Below are 21,385 nucleotides of genomic sequence, written 5' to 3' on the forward strand. Positions count from 1 at the left end.
ATTTATTGATCCAGTAGAGCCTGCAGGAGGAGAGGTTGGTGGGGTAGAGACTGACAAGGGACAGGGAGGATCTGGTGGTATGCGACACAGATGATGAAGACACTGGCTTCAAACATCTCCCATGTAATGTGTCAATCCCCATTATCTGACCGAAGTAAATTATAATAAGCTCAGGACTGAGCAGCAGCCAAACAGAGGAACTACAAAGCACATTTCAATACAATATTATTTATGGGAATGAAACCTATAGGTAAGATGCCTATAATCACTTCCAGTGTTCTACATTACCTCCTAATACAGCGGCCAAAGGCTGCACAGCAAGGGTGTTTAGCGGGTGGATTCTTCCCCGCTGCTGGGTGACCTGCTCTTCCCTGGGACTCTACTTGCGGTCGGGCCTGGTCTGGCGTTTGTCTGTAGGCTGAGTGTCCGCTGCCCGGCGGGCCTCTCTCCTGCTCCTCCTCCAAGCAACGCTGCAGGTGCACTATACGGTATCTCAGTACCTTCGAGGGTGAGAGGACAGCACATGGCAGGCGGGAATACAGCGCAGGGCGGGCGGAAGGGAGCGCCGCGTGACATCAGCACGTCACATCGCAAGCCAGACAGAGCGTGACGACATGTGGGCTGTGCGGCTGCTGGTGGGTGCTCATCATTTTCCATGGGTGCATCGGGCCGGGAGCATCCACGGAATGGTGCCCATGCCTAGAAGTATATTTTCCCAAAAAAATTATATTTATATAACAGAGGCATAACTAGGGTAAGGCGAGCAAGGCATGTGCCTTGGGCGCCATGGCAGACCCGGCAGAGGGGCGCACAACTATGGCAGTGTATCTACAGATGTTTGCTAGGGAGGGGCCTTAGACTGCACACCTATAGCTGCCAGTAATGTGAGGTGCTACCCAGGGCCGTAACTACGTGTGTGCCAGGTGGGCCTGGCACACAGCGCAGTTACCCTGAGGGCGCAACGGCCAGCGGCATGTAATGAGTCAAATTGACTCATTACATGCCGCCTCTGGAGAGGAGAGAGTAGCGCCGGGCCAGTGTTCGCCAATACGTGCTATGCTATAACGAGTAATTGTAATTGCCGCTGGGTCCCTCAGGACGCGCTCTGACCAATCAGCAGCGCTGTCCTGTGCCGTCAATCAGTTCTGCTCTCCAACTGCAGAGGAAGGGGAGGAGACCATGGAGCATGTGATCTCCCTCCCTTCTCTTCCCTCTCCCTCCGCTCCGCACGGGACCCGGACGGATTTACTTGGGGGCTGTGGCGCCAGCCGTCTATACTTATACAGGGACCGCGCTGGTCATAACATAAACTGAGGTAACCCCCGGCTCCTCGGGCACATGTCTTCTGGCGCGCTGCCGTTGCCGTGACAGCGTCCTAGCAGCCGCCGGGAGAGGAAGGAGCCCGGTCCTCATGGTGTAACTGCTCTCCTGGGCCTGGCGGATTACCTGATCAGCGGGGGCACCTGCTGTGTAGTAGATGATCGTCTTTCAGCGCAGCAGCTCATCTGGGCCGGAGATGAACTCACTAGCAAGTAAGTGACCCTGAGCCCTCTGCTCAATGAGGGGACGCTCCTGTCTGTCTGCTAAGACTGTTCCACTAGGGGGTGTGAGGGGACCAAAAGTCCCAGCATGACGTGTGAGGGGACCAAAAGTCCCAGCATGACGTGCTAGGGGGTGTGAGGGGACCAAAAGTCCCAGCATGATGTCCCAACAGGGGTGATTGGACCATAAGTCCCATCACAACGTACCATGGGACCATAAGTCCCAGCATTATATGCAGGCCTCGTGATGATACAATAAATGTCAGCCTCTGGAACTTTTAGGTTCAGATGTGAAGTCATTGGTTGCCTACTAATGGGTATATGCCAATCTTCTCCCAATATAAGCCGTGTAACTCTTTTTTTTGTTTAATCTCTTATCAGCGTATTCCTACATGTGTATGTGTATAAGTGCTCTACCTGGTGTAGTGGCGCTAGTGTGCAGCGTAATTTGAATAATGGAGACTACTGTGCACCGTAGTATGAATTAATATTATTTTGTGGCCACTCCCCTTCCCCATGAAGCCACGCCCCTATATATTTTTCGAGCGCCTACGGCGCGCACTGCTCCTATCTTGCATATGGGTGGGGGGCACCAATGCCGTTTCTAGCACACAGCGCTAAAATGCCTAGTTATGGCACTGGTGCTACCTACTGAGACTTGTAGTTCTACAGAAGAAAAAAGGGGGGTGTTGTAGGTGCACTGTCTCTAGCATTACTGATATCATATAGCTTAGCATATAATAAATAGTGGAGTTTAGTTATGAATTGATCAATGCATGAAGCTGCAGCCCCGCGGGGCTGCAGCTTCATGCATTGATCAATTCATAACTAAACTCCACTATTTATTATATGCTAAGCTATATGATATCAGTAATGCTAGAGACAGTGCACCTACAACACCCCCCTTTTTTCTTCTGTATCTACAGATGTGCTGGAGCTGTGCTGGGGAATCTCGCCCCCAAACAGTCACTATAGATGTTGCCCCTGAAATGTCAGCACTAAAATAAGGAAGTGCTAAACACAGTGATGTGTGGTGCCCAGACACACAGATGAAGATGTGGACTGCCTGAGCCCTGGGAACAAGGTGGCCCTGCTGCTGGGGAATGAGTCCATCTTCCTTGAGGCCTGGTTCAGGCTGGCAAAGCTGGGGGAATGGTCACTACCTTCCTCAACCCCTGAAGTACTGCCTGGGGGTTAGCGGGGCCCAGACGCTCATCACCAGTCCAGGTCTGTCTCATATGTGTGCCTCATGTATATATTGTGTACGTTTGTATCATCTATGTATCATGTACTGTATGTGTGTGTGTATGTATGTATGTATGTATGTATGTATGTGTGTCATGTATGTATCATGTACTGTAGATGTGTGTGTGTGTGTGTGTGTGTGTGTGTGTGTGTCTGTCATGTATGTATCATGTATGTTTACATGTTCTCCATACTGTACACGGTAGGGCTGTAATAATGTCCTGTGAGGGCTGTTGTGGTGTATAATACACCTGTGTTACTGTACTGTATATCACACACACAGATGTAACACAGCACCACATACACACCCTGACACTTATACATACTAGTGATGAGCGGGTTTCGGATCCTCGGGATCCGAACCCGCCCGATTTTCACCTTTTTTTTCACGGGTCCGAGCAACTAGGATCCTTCCGCCTTGCTCGGTTAACCCGAACGCGCCCGAACGTCATCATCCCGCGGTCGGATTCTCGCAAGATTCGTATTCTATATAAGGAGCCGCGCGTCGCCGCCATTTTTCACTCGTGCATTGGAGATGATCGTGAGAGGACGTGGCTGGCGTCCTCTCAGTTTCTATGTTCAGTGGGTTGCAAATTGTGCTGCAAATATCTGTGCTCAGTGTGCTGCAAATATCTGTGCTCAGTGTGCTGCAAATATCTGCGTTCTCTGCCTGAAAAACGCTCCATATCTGACTGTGCTCAGTGTGCTGCAAATATCTGTGCTCAGTGTGCTAATTGCTTTATTGTGGGGACTGGGGACCAGCAGTATTATATAGTAGGAGGACAGTGCAGAGTTTTGCTGACCAGTGACCAGTGACCACCCGTATTATACGTTCTCTGCCTGAAAAATGCTCCATATTTGTGCTTCATTGTAGTATATAGTAGGAGGACAGTGCAGAATTTTGCTGACCACCAGTATAACTATATATATAGCAGTACGGTACAGTAGTCCACTGCAGAGCCGTCTTAACAGCAGTGTAGGCCCCTGGGCACAGCAATGCACTGGGGCCCCTACCCATCCTCCAGCAGTAGGGGTGGGGGGTGCTGTCAGCGGCAGCTTTGATGTCCCACGAGGGATAGGGGGTGTTCTATATTTCACTCAGCATGTAGAACCTGGAGAAATAATTTCTGCTAATTACTCCTTTACTGCTCAGATGGGACAGGACGGAGAACACTAAACTGTATAAAGGGACATTGGGGTGAATGAAAGGGCCCTGGTACATGACTTTCAGGGTAGTAGTGGATGTTTAATACATAGGGGAGGGATCGATAGTGGAGTGGGCTTAATATTCATAATTTTCTGGTGGGAGGGCAGCTTGCTTTACGGCAGATATCTCAGGTTCCTGGAAATAGATTTCTTAGCTTTAATGAGATAAAAAAAACTAGAGAGTCCCACCTTTCAGGAGGCACTGGGGACTTGGGGATCAGAGTGCAGGAGCCAGACCAATCCACCAATAAAAATATAAAACAGCATACCAGACGTGTGGAGCTGGAGCAGGGACCAACTGCTGGAAGGCTGATATCTCTGGTTCTGGGCATAGTAGAGACATTCTGCCAGTGTCCACCAAAAGGGGAGTGTCCCAGCTTTTGGAGTATACCCTCAGAAAAACTCTAAGTCAGACAGAACCCGAGATATCTGGCTGGGAAGAACAATTAACAGGCTTGGATGGGGACCACTGCTTTGAAGTCGGAAATCTCAGGTTCCCCAGGGCCGATTTTCAAAAATCTGGTACCCCTGGAAAGAGGGGACCCTCAGCTATCAGCCTAGGGCCCTTTCACTCCTGGGGCCCTTGGGCAAGAGCCCATTGAGCCCATACGAAAAGACGGCCCTGGTCCACTGCTCTACCTACCTCTGTGTCGTCAAGTATACTATCCATCCATACCTGTGGTGCATTTCAGTTTTGCACAGTTTGCTGGCCACCAGTATATACTATATAGCAGTACGGTACAGAAGGCCACTGCTCTACCTACCTCTGTGTCGTCAAGTATACTATCCATCCATACCTGTGGTGCATTTCAGTTTTGCACAGTTTGCTGACCACCAGTATATACTATATAGCAGTACGGTACAGAAGGCCACTGCTCTACCTACCTCTGTGTCGTCAAGTATACTATCCATCCATACCTGTGGTGCATTTCAGTTTTGCACAGTTTGCTGACCACCAGTATATACTATATAGCAGTACGGTACAGAAGGCCACTGCTCTACCTACTTCTGTGTCGTCAAGTATACTATCCATCCATACCTGTGGTGCATTTCAGTTTTGCACAGTTTGCTGACCACCAGTATATACTATATAGCAGTACGGCACAGAAGGCCACTGCTCTACCTACCTCTGTGTCGTCAAGTATACTATCCATCCATACATGTGGTGCCTTTCAGTTTTGCACAGTTTGCTGGCCACCAGTATATACTATATAGCAGTACGGTACAGAAGGCCACTGCTCTACCTACCTCTGTGTCGTCAAGTATACTATCCATCCATACCTGTGGTGCATTTCAGTTTTGCACAGTTTGCTGACCACCAGTATATACTATATAGCAGTACGGTACAGTAGGCCACTGCTCTACCTACCTCTGTGTCGTCAAGTATACTATCCATCCATACCTGTGGTGCATTTCAGTTTTGCACAGTTTGCTGACCACCAGTATATACTATATAGCAGTACGGTACAGAAGGCCACTGCTCTACCTACCTCTGTGTCATCAAGTATACTATCCATCCATACCTGTGGTGCATTTCAGTTTTGCACAGTTTGCTGACCACCAGTATATACTATATAGCAGTACGGTACAGAAGGCCACTGCTCTACCTACCTCTGTGTCATCAAGTATACTATCCATCCATACCTGTGGTGCATTTCAGTTTTGCACAGTTTGCTGACCACCAGTATATACTATATAGCAGTACGGTACAGTAGGCCACTGCTCTACCTACCTCTGTGTCATCAAGTATACTATCCATCTATACCTGTGGTGCATTTCAGTTTTGCACAGTTTGCTGACCACCAGTATATACTATATAGCAGTACGGTACAGTAGGCCACTGCTCTACCTACTCTGTATCGTCAAGGATACTATCCATCCATACCTGTGGTGCATTTCAGTTTTGCACAGTTTGCTGACCACCAGTATATACTATATAGCAGTACGGTACAGTAGGCCACTGCTCTACCTACCACTGTGTCGTCAAGTATACTATCCATCCATACCTGTGGTGCATTTCAGTTTTGCACAGTTTGCTGACCACCAGTATATACTATATAGCAGTACGGTACAGTAGGCCACTGCTCTACCTACCTCTATGTCGTCAAGTATACTATCCATCCATACCTGTGGTGCATTTCAGTTTTGCACAGTTTGCTGTCCACCTGTATATACTATATAGCAGTACGGTACAGTAGGCCACTGCTCTACCTACCTCTGTGTCGTCAAGTATACTATCCATCCATACCTGTGGTGCATTTCAGTTTTGCACGGTTTGCTGACCACCAGTATATACTATATAGCAGTACGGTACAGTAGGCCACTGCTCTACCTACCTCTGTGTCGTCAAGTATACTATCCATCCATACCTGTGGTGCATTTCAGTTTTGCACAGTTTGCTGACCACCAGTATATACTATATAGCAGTACGGTACGGCAGGCCACTGCTCTACCTACCTCTGTGTCGTCAAGTATACTATCCATCCATACCTGTGGTGCATTTCAGTTTTACACAGTTTGCTGTCCACCAGTATATAATATATAGCAGTACAGTACAGTAGGCCACTGCTCTACCTACCTCTGTGTCGTCAAGTATACTATCCATCCATACCTGTGGTGCATTTCAGTTTTGCACAGTTTGCTGACCACCAGTATATACTATATGGGTGTGGTTCATCAAATCGACAGTATCTAGGTCGACAATGTTTAGGTCGACCACTATAGGTCGACAGTCACTAGGTCGACATGGATGGAAGGTCGACAGGGTTTCTAGGTCGACATGTGCTAGGTCGACAGGTCTAAAGGTCGACATGAGAATTTTTTTTTTTTTTTTGGTGTCGTTTTCTTCATAGAGTGACCGGGATCCCAATTTAGTGCACCGCGTTCGCTCGCCATGCTTCGGGCATGGTGCCTTTGCTCCGCTACCGCTTCGCTCGGCACACTTTACCGTTCCAATCGTAGTCCACGTGGATCGTTAAGTATGGAAAAATTCAAAAAAAGAAAAAAAATGTGAAAAACTCATGTCGACCTTTAGACCTGTCGACCTAGCACATGTCGACCTATAAACCCTGTCGACCTTCCATCCATGTCGACCTAGTGACTGTCGACCTATAGTGGTCGACCTAAACATTGTCGACCTAGATACTGTCGATCTTCAGACCGGATCCCTACTATATAGCAGTACGGTACAGTAGGCCACTGCTCTACCTACCTCTGTGTCGTCAAGTATACTGTCCATCCATACCTGTGCTGCATTTCAGTTTTGCACAGTTTGCTGACCACCAGTATATACTATATAGCAGTATGGTACTGTAGGCCACTGCTCTACCTACCTCTGTGCCGTCAAGTATACTATCCATCCATACCTGTGGTGCATTTCAGTTGTGCGCAGTATATATAGTAGTAGGCCATTGCTATTGATATATTACTGGCATATAATATTACTGGCATATAATTCCACACATTAAAAAATGGAGAACAAAAATGTGGAGGGTAAAATAGGGAAAGATCAAGATCCACTTCCACCTCGTGCTGAAGCTGCTGCCACTAGTCATGGCCGAGACGATGAAATGCCATCAACATCGTCTGCCAAGGCCGATGCCCAATGTCATAGTAGAGAGCATGTAAAATCCAAAAAAATAAAGCTCAGTGAAATGACCCAAAAATCTAAATCAAAATCGTCTGAGGAGAAGCGTAAACTTGCCAATGTGCCATTTACGACACGGAATGGCAAGGCCCTGGCCTATGTTCAAGGCTAGTGGTTTAGCTTCACCTGAGGATGGAAGCACTCATCCTCCTGCTAGAAAACTTAAAAGAGTTAAGATGGCAATAGCACAGCAAAGAACAGTGCGTTCTTCTAAATCACAAATCCCCAAGGAGAGTCCAATTGTGTTGGTTGCGATGCCTGACCTTCCCAACACTGGACGGGAAGAGGTTGCGCCTTCCACCATTTGCACGCCCCCTGCAAGTGTTGGTAGGAGCACCCGCAGTCCAGTTCCTGATATTCAAATTGAAGATGTCACTGTTAAAGTACACCAGGATGAGGATATGGGTGTTGCTGGCGCTGAGGAGGAAATTGACAAGGAGGATTCTGATGGTGAGGTGGTTTAAGTCAGGCACCTGAGAAGACACCTGTTGTCCGTGGGATGAATAAGGCCATTGAGATGCCTGGTCAAAATACAAAACAAAAATCACCTCTTCGGTGTGGAATTATTTCAACAGAAATGCGGACAACTGGTGTCAAGCTGTGTGTTGCCTTTGTCAAGCTGTAATAAGTAGGGGTGAGGACGTTAACCACCTAGGAACATCCTCCCTTATACGTCACCTGGACCACATTCATCAGAAGTCAGTGACAAGTTCAAAAACTTTGGATGACAGCGGAAGCAGTCCACTGACCACTAAATCCCTTCCTCTTGTAACCAAGCTCCTGCAAATCACACCACCAACTCCCTCAATGTCAATTTCCTCCTTAGACAGGAAAGCCAATAGTCCTGCAGGCCATGTCACTGTCAAGTCTGTCGAGTCCTCTCCTGCCTGGGTTTCCTCCGATGCATCCTTGAGTGTAACGCCTACTGCTGCTGGCGCTGCTGTTGTTGCTGCTGGGAGTCGATCATCATCCCAGAGGGGAAGTCAGAAGACCACTTGTACTACTTCCAGTAAGCAATTAACTGTCCAACAGTCCTTTGCAAGGAAGATGAAATATCACAGCAGTCATCCTGCTGCAAAGCTGATAACTCAGGCCTTGGCAGCTTGGGTGGTGAGAAACGTGTTTCCGGTATCCACCGTTAATTCACAGGGAACTAGAGACTTGATTGAGGTACTGTGTCCCCGGTACCAAATACCATCTAGGTTCCATTTCTCTAGGCAGGCGATACCGAAAATGTACACAGACGTCAGAAAAAGAGTCGCCAGTGTCCTAAAAAATGCAGTTGTACCCAATGTCCACTTAACCACGGACATGTAGACAAGTGGAGCAGGGCAGACTCAGGACTATATGACTGTGACAGCCCACTGGGTAGATGTATTGCCTCCTGCAGCAAGAACAGCAGCGGCAGCACCAGTAGCAGCATCTCGCAAACGCCAACTCGTTCCTAGGCAGGCTACGCTTTGTATCATTGCTTTCCATAAGAGGCACACAGCTGACAACCTCTTACGGAAACTGAGGAACATCATCGCAGAATGGCTTACCCCAATTGGACTCTCCTGGGGATTTGTGACATCGGACAACGCCACCAATATTGTGCGTGCATTACATGTGGGCAAATTCCAGCACGTCCCATGTTTTGCAGATACATTGAATTTGGTGGTGCAGAATTATTTAAAAAACGACAGGGGCGTGCAAGAGATGCTGTCGGTGGCCCTAAGAATAGCGGGCCACTTTCGGCATTCAGCCACCGCGTGGCGAAGACTGGAGCACCAGCAAACAGTCCTGAACCTGCCCTGCCATCATCTGAAGCAAGAGGTGGTAACGAGGTGGAATTCAACCCTCTATATGCTTCAGAGGATGGAGGAGCAGCAAAAGGCCATTCAAGCCTATACATCTGCCTACGATATAGGCAAAGGAGGGGGAATGCACCTGACTCAAGCGCAGTGGAGAATGATTTCAACGTTGTGCAACCCTTTGAACTTGCCACACGTGAAGTCAGTTCAGACACTGCCAGCCTGAGTCAGGTCATTCCCCTCATCAGGCTTTTGCAGAAGAAGCTGGAGACATTGAAGGAGGAGCCAAAACAGAGCGATTCCGCTATGCATGTGGGACTTGTGGATGGAGCCCTTAATTCGCTTAACCAGGATTCACGGGTGTTCAATCTGTTGAAATCAGAGCACTACATTTTGGCCACCGTGCTCGATCCTAGATTTAAAATCTATGTTGTATCTCTCTTTCCAGCAGACACAAGGCTGCAGAGGTTCAAAGACCTGCTGGTGAGAAAACTGTCAAGTCAAGCGGAACGTGACCCGTCAACAGCTCCTCCTTCACATTCTCCCGCAACTGGGGCTGCGAGGAAAAGGCTAAGAATTCCGAGCCCACCTGCTGGCGGTGATGCAGGGCAGTCTGGAGCGAGTGCTGACATCTGGTCTGGACTGAAGGACCTGCCAACGATTACTGACATGTCGTCTACTGTCACTGCATATGATTCTGTCACCATTGAAAGAATGGTGGAGGATTATATGAGTGACCGCATCCAAGTAGGCATGTCAGACAGTCCGTACGTATACTGGCAGGAAAAAGAGGCAATTTGGAGGCCCTTGCACAAACTGGCTTTATTTTACCTAAGTTGCCCCCCCCCCCTCCAGTGTGTACTCCGAAAGAGTGTTTAGTGCAGCCGCTCACCTTGTCAGCAATCGGCGTACGAGGTTACTTCCAGAAAATGTGGAGAAGATGATGTTCATCAAAATGAATTATAATCAATTCCTCCGTGGAGACATTCCCCAGCAATTGCCTCCAGAAAGTACACAGGGACCTGAGATGGTGGATTCCAGTGGGGACGAATTAATAATCTGTGAGGAGGGGGATGTACACGGTGAAAGGGGTGAGGAATCGGACGATGAGGAGGAGGTGGACATCTTGCCTCTGTAGAGCCAGTTTGTGCAAGGAGAGATTGATTGCTTCTTTTTTGGTGGGGGCCCAAACAAACCAGTCATTTCAGTCACAGTCGTGTGGCAGACCCTTTCGCTGAAATGATGGGTTCGTTAAAGTTTGCATGTCCTGTTTATACAACATAAGGGTGGGTGAGAGGGCCCAAGGACAATTCCATCTTGCACCTCTTTTTTCTTTCATTTTTCTTTGCATCATGTGCTGTTTGGGGACTATTTTTTTGAAGTGCCATCCTGCCTGACACTGCAGTGCCACTCCTAGATGGGCCAGGTGTTTGTGTCGGCCACTTGTGTCGCTTAGCTTAGCCATCCAGCGACCTTGGTGCACCTCTTTTTTTCTTTGCATCATGTGCTGTTTGGGGACTATTTTTTAAATCTGCCATCCTGTCTGACACTGCAGTGCCACTCCTAGATGGGCCAGGTGTTTGTGTCGGCCACTTGGGTCGCTTAGCTTAGTCACACAGCTACCTCATTGCGCCTCTTTTTTTCTTTGCATCATGTGCTGTTTGGGGACTATTTTTTTGAAGTGCCATCCTGCCTGACACTGCAGTGCCACTCCTAGATGGGCCAGGTGTTTGTGTCGGCCACTTGTGTCGCTTAGCTTAGCCATCCAGCGACCTTGGTGCACCTCTTTTTTTCTTTGCATCATGTGCTGTTTGGGGACTATTTTTTAAATCTACCATCCTGTCTGACACTGCAGTGCCACTCCTAGATGGGCCAGGTGTTTGTGTCGGCCACTTGGGTTGCTTAGCTTAGTCACACAGCTACCTCATTGCGCCTCTTTTTTTCTTTGCATCATGTGCTGTTTGGGGACTATTTTTTTGAAGTGCCATCCTGTCTGACACTGCAGTGCCACTCCTAGATGGGCCAGGTGTTTGTGTCGGCCACTTGGGCCGCTTAGCTTAGTCATCCAGCGACCTCGGTGCAAATTTTAGGACTACATATAATATTGTGAGGTGTGAGGTGTTCAGAATAGACTGAAAATGAGTGGAAATTATGGTTATTGAGGTTATTAATACTATGGGATCAAAATGACCCCCAAATTCTATGATTTAAGCTGTTTTTGAGGGTTTTTTGTAAAAAAACACCCGAATCCAAAACACACCCGAATCCGACAAAAAATTTTCAGGGAGTTTTTGCCAAAACGCGTCCGAATCCAAAACACGGCCTCGGAACCGAATCCAAAACCAAAACACAAAACCTGAAAAATTTCCGGTGCACATCACTAATACATACACTGACATACACATGCTGACACTTATATGTACACCGACATACACACCCTGACACACCGACATACAAACCCTGACACTTATACATACACAGACATACACATGCTGACACTTATATATACACCAACATACTCATGCTGACACACCGATATACACACACTGACACTTATACATATACTGACATACACACGCTGACACACTGGTATACACACACTGACACTTATACATACACCGACATACACATGATGACACACTGACATACTGTACACTGACATTTGCACGCTCACACCTATTCATACACACCTATTCCTACACTGTCATACACATGCTGACATGTATACAGTATATACAATTACACCTAAACATACACTGGCATTTGCCCGCTGACACCTATTCATACACCAATATACATACATTGATACACTATATGCTACATAGTTGCCTACCCTTCCTCATTCTGCAGGAGACTCCCTGAAATAACAGCAATCTCCCTTCACTCCCTGAATAGACCAGCAATCTCCCTCATTGCACCTTATCCCCATTATGTAGCCCTTACATTCTTGGGGGAAAAAAGAAATCAGAGATTCAAATGGGCTCATCAGTGCCATTTCCCTGCATTGGTTATAAGGCACAATGGGATAGATGTATTAACCTGGAGAAGGCATAAGGAAGTGATAAACCAGTGATAAATGCAAGGTGATACACGCACCAGCCAATCAGCTCCAATATGTAAATTAACCGTTAGGAGGTGATTGGCTGGTGCGTGTATCACCTTGTATTTCTCACTGGTTTATCACTTCCTTATGCCATCTCCAGGGTAATACAGAATGATCCCTATGGCTACATGCATTTTAAATAAAGTTTCTCGTGGCCACTTCCAGTACATGGAAGCAGGGCCGGTGCTAGGGTGTTCGGCGCCCCCCTGCAAACTATAAATTTGCGCCCTCCCATATTCGCGCCGGGAAAAGGGGTGTGGGCTCACAAGTAAGGGGCATGGCCACACAATAGTACCCCCATTTAAAATTACGCCACAATGTAGCACAATCTTATTCCTCTCATACATAATGCCCCACCCATAGTAGTAGCGTCATATGTAATGCACCCCAGTAGTAGTAGCATCCTTATACATAATGCCCCCCAGTAGTAGTAGTATCCTTATACATAATGCCCCCCCAGTAGTAGTAGTAGCATCCTTATATGTAGTGCGCCCCCAGTAGTAGACGCGTCCTTATACGTAATGCTCCCCCAGTAGTAGTAGCGTCCTTATACGTAGTGCACCCCCAGTAGTAGAAGCGTCCTTATACGTAATTCCCCCCTAGTAGTAGTATCGTCCTTATACGTAATGCCCCCCCCCCCAGTAGTAGTAGCGTCATTACGCGTAATGCCCCCCCTGTAGCAGTAGTGTCCTTATACGTAGTGCACCCCCAGTAGTAGAAGCGTCCTTATACGTAATTCCCCCCTAGTAGTAGTATCGTCCTTATACGTAATGCCCCCCCCAGTAGTAGTAGCGTCATTACGCGTAATGCCCCCCCTGTAGCAGTAGCGTCCTTATACGTTGTGCACCCCCAGTAGTAGAAGCGTCCTTATACGCAATTCCCCCCTAGTAGTAGTATCGTCCTTATACGTAATGGCCCCCCCAGTAGTAGTAGCGTCATTACGCGTAATGCCGCCCCTGTAGCAGTAGCGTCCTTATACGTTGTGCACCCCCAGTAGTAGAAGCGTCCTTATACGTAATTCCCCCCTAGTAGTAGTATCGTCCTTATACGTAATGGCCCCCCCCAGTAGTAGCGTTGTTTCACAAAATGCCCCCCAGTAGTAGTAGCGTCCTTACATGTAATGCCCTCCCCCAGTAATAGCGTCATTATACGTAATGCCCCCCCAGTACTACCATCCATAAAGACATACCATCCATACAGACATACCTCACACACACACACACACACACACACACACACACACACACACACACACACACACACTTCACACATATATACACACACATACACACCCACCATATACACACACACACCGTATGCACACACACCCACCATATACACACACACACATACACACCCACCATATATACAAACACACACTTCTCTCTCACCCTCTACTTACCTAAGCCAGCCTCCCTCGGTACAGCAGCCTGGTCCGTGTAGCTCCGCCCCTTCTGGGCCGTTTAGCTCCGTCCCCTTCCATCCCGTTTAGCTCCGCCCCCTTCCGTCCCGTACACAGCCGCTGTCACACAGGTGAGGGGAGGGGAGGGAGGAGGCTTTTCACGCTGCAGGCGTCGCTGCCAGTGACTGTCATTACAGTGACAGACACAGCAGCAGCAGCAGCAGCAGGGGGGCCAGGACGGCGCAGCAGGGAAGGGATGCAGAGCATGGGGAGCGCCTCTCCGTCCCAGCGCCTCCCTGCACTGCATCCCTTCGCTGAGGGGGTAGCGCCGGGCCTGCATGGAAGCTCTTGTAATACACAATACACAAACAAATCCGGAAAAATGTCAGTCTTTTCTTCAACAAATAGATCTTACTAACTCTGGGGCTCATTTACACTCGGATGTAAGTCATTTTCATGACACGCCTCTCAAATGTAGCAGTACACGTCTGTGCTGATAGCTGTTACTTTCACAGTGTCCCTGAAATGCTTTTTCAAAAGTAGGCAAGTATGACATGCTAACATCTATACCTACATACACACCTATAACCTATACATGCACCGACATACACATGCTGGCACCTATATATACACTGACACCTAAGCATACACTGACATATGCACACTTACACCTATACACCTACAAACACATATGTCTACATACTGTACATTGACACCTATGCATACACTGCAGTGGTGTAACTAGGCGGGGCACAGAGACACATAGAAGATGGGGGGGGGATACAGAGACACAGGACGGGATGTAATGCAGCCCAACATCATCAGAGGTGCGAGATGCCAGACGATCTCACACGTTTTTTAAAAGCAGCCTTGTAAATTATTTATAAAAATGTCAAAGATCAGCCAGCATCTTGCACCTCCATGAACTCGGACTGCATTACATCCCGCCCATGGAATGAAGTGGGGGGGACAACACAAAATTAAATGGGGGAGGCTGTTGACATAGTGAATGGAGGGGGAGACAGAGTGAAGGGGATGGTGAAAGACACAGGTGGAACATAGCAGGGACGTGCAGTCAGGGGAGGCAGAGCCTCACCTGCCATGCTCCCTATCATACTCACTATAACAATGATTGGAATAACATGAAGAAGATATATAAATTATAAGCATCTTCTTTGTATTAATGCAAACATTTTTATAGATAAAACTGGTAGAGATGAACCGAACCCTACCGAACTTTGCCTTCCGAGCCCGCATCCGAGTCCTGCTCGGATTTTCCCACCTGGCTCGGAAACCCGAACGCGGCAAAACGTCATCATCCCGCTGTTGGATTCTCGCGGGATTTGGATTATTGGATAAGGAGCCGCGCTTCCCCGCCATTTTCACTCCAATCTCGGAGAGTGTATAGAGAGGACGTGTCCTCAGTGTTCAGTGTCTGTGTGTTGGGGCGGGAAAGTGGGGTGGCAAGTGTTGTCCAGTCCAGTGTAGTCACTCAGTGTATTGTGCTGCATCAGTACAGGCAGTCATAGTGTTGGTGTTCTCGGCTGCCATATATCCAGTGTAGCTGTAAAGTGGTGCTGTGTTGTGCAGCCCAGCCCAGTGTAGTCATTGTATTGTGCTGTATCAGTCCAGCCAGTCACAGTGTTGGTGTTCTCTGCTGCCATATATCCAGTGTAGCTGTAAAGTGGTGCTGTGTTGTGCAGACCAGGGGTAGTCTCCTGTGTCATCAGTAATTCCAGTGACGATATACGCTGCTGCTATATGTCCACTGCTGAAGTATAACAATTATAACAACCTGTTGGGCTGCATCAGACCAGTGGTAGTGTCCTGTGTCACCAGTAATTCCAGTGACGATATACGCTGCTGCTATATGTCCACTGCTGCAGTATAACAATTATAACAACCTGTCGGGCTGCATCAGACCAGTGGTAGTGTCCTGTGTCATCAGTAATTCCAGTGACGATATACGCTGCTGCTATATGTCCACTGCTGCAGTATAACAATTATAACAACCTGTTGGGCTGCATCAGACCAGTGGTAGTGTCCTCTGTCACCAGTAATTCCAGTGACGATATACGCTGCTGCTATATGTCCACTGCTGCAGTATAACAATTATAACAACCTGTCGGGCTGCATCAGACCAGTGGTAGTGTCCTGTGTCATCGGTAATTCCAGTGACGATATACGCTGCTGCTATATGTCCACTGCTGCAGTATAACAATTATAACAACCTGTCGGGCTGCATCAGACCAGTGGTAGTGTCCTGTGTCATCAGTAAATCCAGTGACGATATACGCTGCTGCTATGTCCCTGCTGCAGTATAACAATTATAACAACCTGTCGGGCTGCATCAGACCAGTGGTAGTGTCCTGTGTCATCAGTAATTCCAGTGACGATATACGCTGCTGCTATATCACATGTCCACTGCTGCAGTATAACAATTATAACAACCTGTTGGGCTGCATTAGACCAGTGGTAGTGTCCTGTGTCATCAGTAATTCCAGTGATGATGACATACGCTGCTGCTATATGTCCACTGCTGCAGTATAACAATTATAACAACCTGTCGGGCTGCATCAGACCAGTGGTAGTGTCCTGTGTCATAGGTAATTCCAGTGATGATATACGCTGCTTCTATATGTCCACTGCTGCAGTATAACAATTATAACAACCTGTCGTGCTGCATCAGACTAGTGGTAGTGTCCTGTGTCATCAGTAATTCCAGTGACGATATACGCTGCTGCTATATGTCCACTGCTGCAGTATAATAAATATAACAACAACGTGTTGTGCTGCATCAGACCAGTGGTAGTGTCCTGTGTCATCAGTAATTCCAGTCATTCCTGTGATGCATATTGTCTCATATAACTCCCAAAAAATAATGGAGCACAAAAATTTTGAGGAGAAAATAGGGAAAGATCAAGAAGAACCACTTCCTCCTAGTGCTGAAGCTGCTGCCACTAGCCATGACATAGACAATAAAATACCATCAACGTCGTCTGCCAAGGCCGATGCCCAATGTGATAGTAGAGGGCATGTAAAATCCAAAAAGCTAAAATTCAGTAAAAAGAACCATAAAAAGAAAATTAAATCGTCTAAGGAGATACGTAAACTTGCCAATATGCCATTTACGACACAGAGTAGCAAGGAACGGCTGATGCCCTGGCCTATGTTCATGGCTAGTGGTTCAGCTTCACATGACGAGGGAAGCCCTCATCCTCCCGCTAGAAAAATTAAAAGAGTTAAGCTGGAAAGAGCACAGAAAAGAACTGTGCGCTCTGAGATGGTATCACAAATCCCCAAGGAGAGTCCAAGTGTGTCGGCGGTTGCGATGACTAACCTTCCCAACACTGGTCAGGAAGAGGTGGCTCCTTCCACCATTTGCACGCCCCCTGCAAGTGCTGGAAGGATCACCCACAGTCCAGTTCCTGATATTCAAATTGAAGATGTCACTGTTGAAGTACACCAGGATGAGGCTATGGGTGTTGCTGGCGATGAGGAGGAAGTTGACGATGAGGATTCTGATGGTGATGTGGTTTGTTTAAGTCAGGCACCGGGGGAGACACCTGTTGTCCTTGGGACGAAGAAGCCCATTGTGATGCCTGGGCAAACTACCAAAAAGCCACCTCTTCGGTGTGGAATTATTTCTCCACAAATCCAGACAACAGGTGTCAAGCCATCTGTTGCCTCTGTCAATCTGTAATAAGTAGGGGTAAGGATTTTAACCACCTAGGAACAGCCTCCCTTATACGTCACCTGCTGCGCATTCATCAGAAGTCAGTGTCAAGTTGTGAAGCTTTGGGTAAGAGCGTAAGCAGTCCACTGACACCTAAATCCCTTCTTCCTCCTGTACCCAAGCTCCTGCAAGCCACACCACCAACTCCCACAACGTGAACTTCCTCCTTAGTCAGGAACGTCTGTAGTCCTGCAGGCCATGTCACTGTCAAGACTGAGGAGTCCTCTCTTAACCGGGATTCCTCCGTAGGATCCTTGAGTGTTACGCCTGCTGTTTCTGCTGCTGCTGTTGTTGCTGCTGGGAGTCGATCATCATCCCAGAGGGGAAGTCAGAAGACCACTTGTACTACTTCCAGTAAGCAATTGACTGACCGAAGTCCTTCGTGAGGAAGATGAAATATGACAGCAGTCATCCTTTTGCAAAGCGGATAACTGAGGCCTTGACAGCTATGATGGTGTTAGAGGTGCATCCGGTATCCGCCATTAGTTCAGAGTCACTTAAAGATTTGATGGAGATAGTGTGTCTCCGGTATCAACTCCCTTCTGGGTTCCACTTCTCTAGGCCGGCGATACCAAGAATGTACACAGACATCAGAAAAAGAGTCACCAGTGTCCTACAAAATGCGGTTGTATCCAGTGTCCACTTAACCACAGACATGTGGACAAGTGGAACAGAGCAGACTAAGGACTATATGACTGTAACAGCCCACTGGGTAGATGTATGACCTCCCACAGCGGCACCAGTAGCAGCATCTTGCAAACGCCAACTCGTTCCTAGGCAGGCTACGCTATGTATCACCGCTTTCCATAACAGGCACACAGCTGACAACCTCTTACAGAAACTGAGGAACATCATTGCAGCATGGCTTACCCCAATTGGACTCTCCTGGGGATTTGTGATATCGGACAATGCCACCAATATTGTGCGTGCATTACATCTGGGCAAATTCCAGCATGTCCCATGTTTTGCACATACAATTAATTTGGTGGTGCAGAAACTTTTAAAAAATGAGAGGGGTGTGCAGGAGATGCTGTTGATGGCCCGAAAAATTGCGGGCCACTTTCTTCATTCTGCCACTGCGTGCCGAAGACTGGAGCGCCAGCAAACACTCCTGAACCTGCCCCGTCATCAACTTAAGCTATAGGTGGTAACGAGGTGGAATTCAACACTCTATATGCTTCAGGGGATGGAGGAACAGCAAAAGGCCATTCAAGCCACCTACGATATAGGCAAAGGATGGGGAATGCACCTGACTCAAGCGCAATGGAGAATGATTTCCGTCTTGTGCAAGGTTCTCCAACCCTTTGAACTTGCCACACGTGAAGTCAGTTCAGACACTGCCAGCTTGAGTCAGGTCATTCCCCTCATCAGGCTTTTGCAGAAGCAGCTGGATAAATTGAAGGAGGAGCTAAGATGGAGCAATTCCACAAAGTATGTGGGACTTGTGGATGGAGCCCTTCATTCGCTTAACCAGGATTAAAGGGTGGTCAGTCTGTTGAAATCAGAGCACTGCATTTTGGCCACCGTGGTCGATCCTAGGTTTAAAGCCTACGTTGTATCCCTCTTTCCAGACACAAGTGTGCAGAGGTGCAAAGACCTGCTGGTTAGTAAATTGTCAACTCAAGCGGAACGTGACCCGTCAACAGCTCCTCCTTCAATTTCTCCTGCCACTGGGGCTGCAAGGAAAAGGATAAGATTTCCTAGCCCACTCACTGCCGGTGATGCAGGGCAGTCAGGAACGAAAGCTGACATCTGGTCCGGACTGAAGGACCTGCCAATGATTACTGACATGTCGTCTACTGTCACTGCATATGATTCTGTCACCATTAAAAGAATGGTGGAGGATTATATGAGTGACAGCATCAAAGTAGGCATGTCAGACAGTCCGTACGTATACTGGCAGGAAAAAGAGGCAATTTGGAGGCCCTTGCACAAACTGGCTTTATTTTACCTAAGTTGCCCCCCCTCCCCTCCAGTGTGTATTCCAAAAGAGTGTTTAGTGCAGCCGGTAACCTTGTCAGCGATCGGCATAGGAGGTTACTTCCACTAAATGTGGAGAAGATGACGTTCATCAAAATGAATGATAAAGTCCTCCAGGAAGACCTTTACCAGCAATTTCCTCCAGAAAGTACACAGGGACCTGTGATGGTGGATTCCAGTTGGTACGAATTAATACTCAGTGAGGAGGATGTACACGGTGAAAGGGGTGAGGAATCGGAGGATGATGATAAGGTGGACATCTTGCCTCTGTAGAGCCAGTTTGTGCAAGGAGAGATTGATTGCTTCTTTTTTGGTGGGGGCCCAAACAAACTAGTCATTTCAGCCACAGTTGTGTGGCAGACCCTGTCGCTGAAATTATTGGTTTGTTAAAGTGTGCATGTCCTGTTTAGGACAATTCCATCTTGCACCTCTTTTTCTTCTTTGCATCATGTGCTGTTTGGGGACTAGTTTTTTTAAGTGCCATCCTGTCTGTAACTGCAGTGCCACTCCTAGATGGTTGAATAAAAGGGAAAAGGGAAGTGGAAGATCTACTGCACTAGTATATATATATCTTTAAATTGAATTTAAATGTAAAGAGAACCCCATTTCATATTATGCCACTTTTGAATCTGGTCACGTATTGTGGGGGTGCTGCCACACCATATATGTTGCCAACATATAAGATAAGTTTTGAGGGAAGGGAAAGATTTGGACTGTGGGTGGCGCACTGTAATTATGTGAACAATCGCATAAAATATAACTTTTATTAGTATTTATTTAAAAACGCTGATAACTGTGAAATATTAAAACAAATCCAGACAAGTGCAAGACACAGTGCAACATATACATAAAAAACACACTCTCTTGCTCCAATGTGTTGTGCAAAGTCAAATATATTAGGTATTTACTGTAGTAGGTTCTATGACCTTATACCAAATTCATACGGTGTTGTCAGATAGTTATCCCAATTAATGGCTGGATATAGTTAGTGCGAACAGCAGTATATTGTCCACATGTGTAATTTCCAATCCTAACATACGTCAGGTAAGTGTACTGTTGTTCCTAAATTCCTGTCCATTAGAGAGAAAACAGATTTGTAAAATTTTCTTCAAATACCACATGTATTGGTGCATGCATTCTAGGAGATGCCGTTCTATATCCAAACAGTGTGGCACTCTCAGTCACTGCCGTCAGTGCCGCTGTACTGTTATGTACATTAATAGACGTTCTCAGTCTCTGCTGTCAACGTGCTTGTATTAATGTTATAAATGACACTTATTCATCAAGTTCATTATTCAATACCAATTTCACTTGAATTATTTATTTGTGGTATATTAATCTTGGCATAAGTGGAATATATGCGTTCTCACTCTCAGCTGTCAACGCAAGAAAAATTATCTTCTAAATGCCACCCTCCTATATATGCATGCTGCTGGTTTATTGGCGTTCTCAGTTTTTACTGTCAACGTCTGTATAGAACTACCAGCTTATAACTCTCATTCATGTGGTCAAATGTACTTGTTAAATAATTGTCAGTTGACACTTACTATCTTACTCTTCATTGGACTAATCATTACACTTTAACGACCGTGATAATACACTTTATCTGATGTTGTCCAAGGTCGCTTGACCAAGTAATGTTTCTCACATGTAGTATTTAGTTTATTGGAAAGTCATCACTGATGGTGTCATGCAAATCTCATTATCTATATCATATATATAGTTTATTTGCA

General features: G+C 47.0%; 1 long non-coding RNA gene across 1 annotated transcript in view; it reads left to right on the forward strand.

The window, feature by feature from the left end:
- Positions 1-1,190: 1,190 nt before the first annotated feature.
- Positions 1,191-21,385, forward strand: part of LOC134928994 (uncharacterized) — a 140,298-nt gene continuing 120,103 nt past the window's right edge. Inside the window, exon 1 of the long non-coding RNA XR_010178192.1 lies at positions 1,191-1,532. This is a non-coding gene — a long non-coding RNA (uncharacterized LOC134928994). The remainder of the gene's footprint in view (positions 1,533-21,385) is intronic.

Source organism: Pseudophryne corroboree, chromosome 5 (assembly GCF_028390025.1).
Source record: "Pseudophryne corroboree isolate aPseCor3 chromosome 5, aPseCor3.hap2, whole genome shotgun sequence".
Lineage (NCBI taxonomy): Eukaryota > Metazoa > Chordata > Amphibia > Anura > Myobatrachidae > Pseudophryne > Pseudophryne corroboree.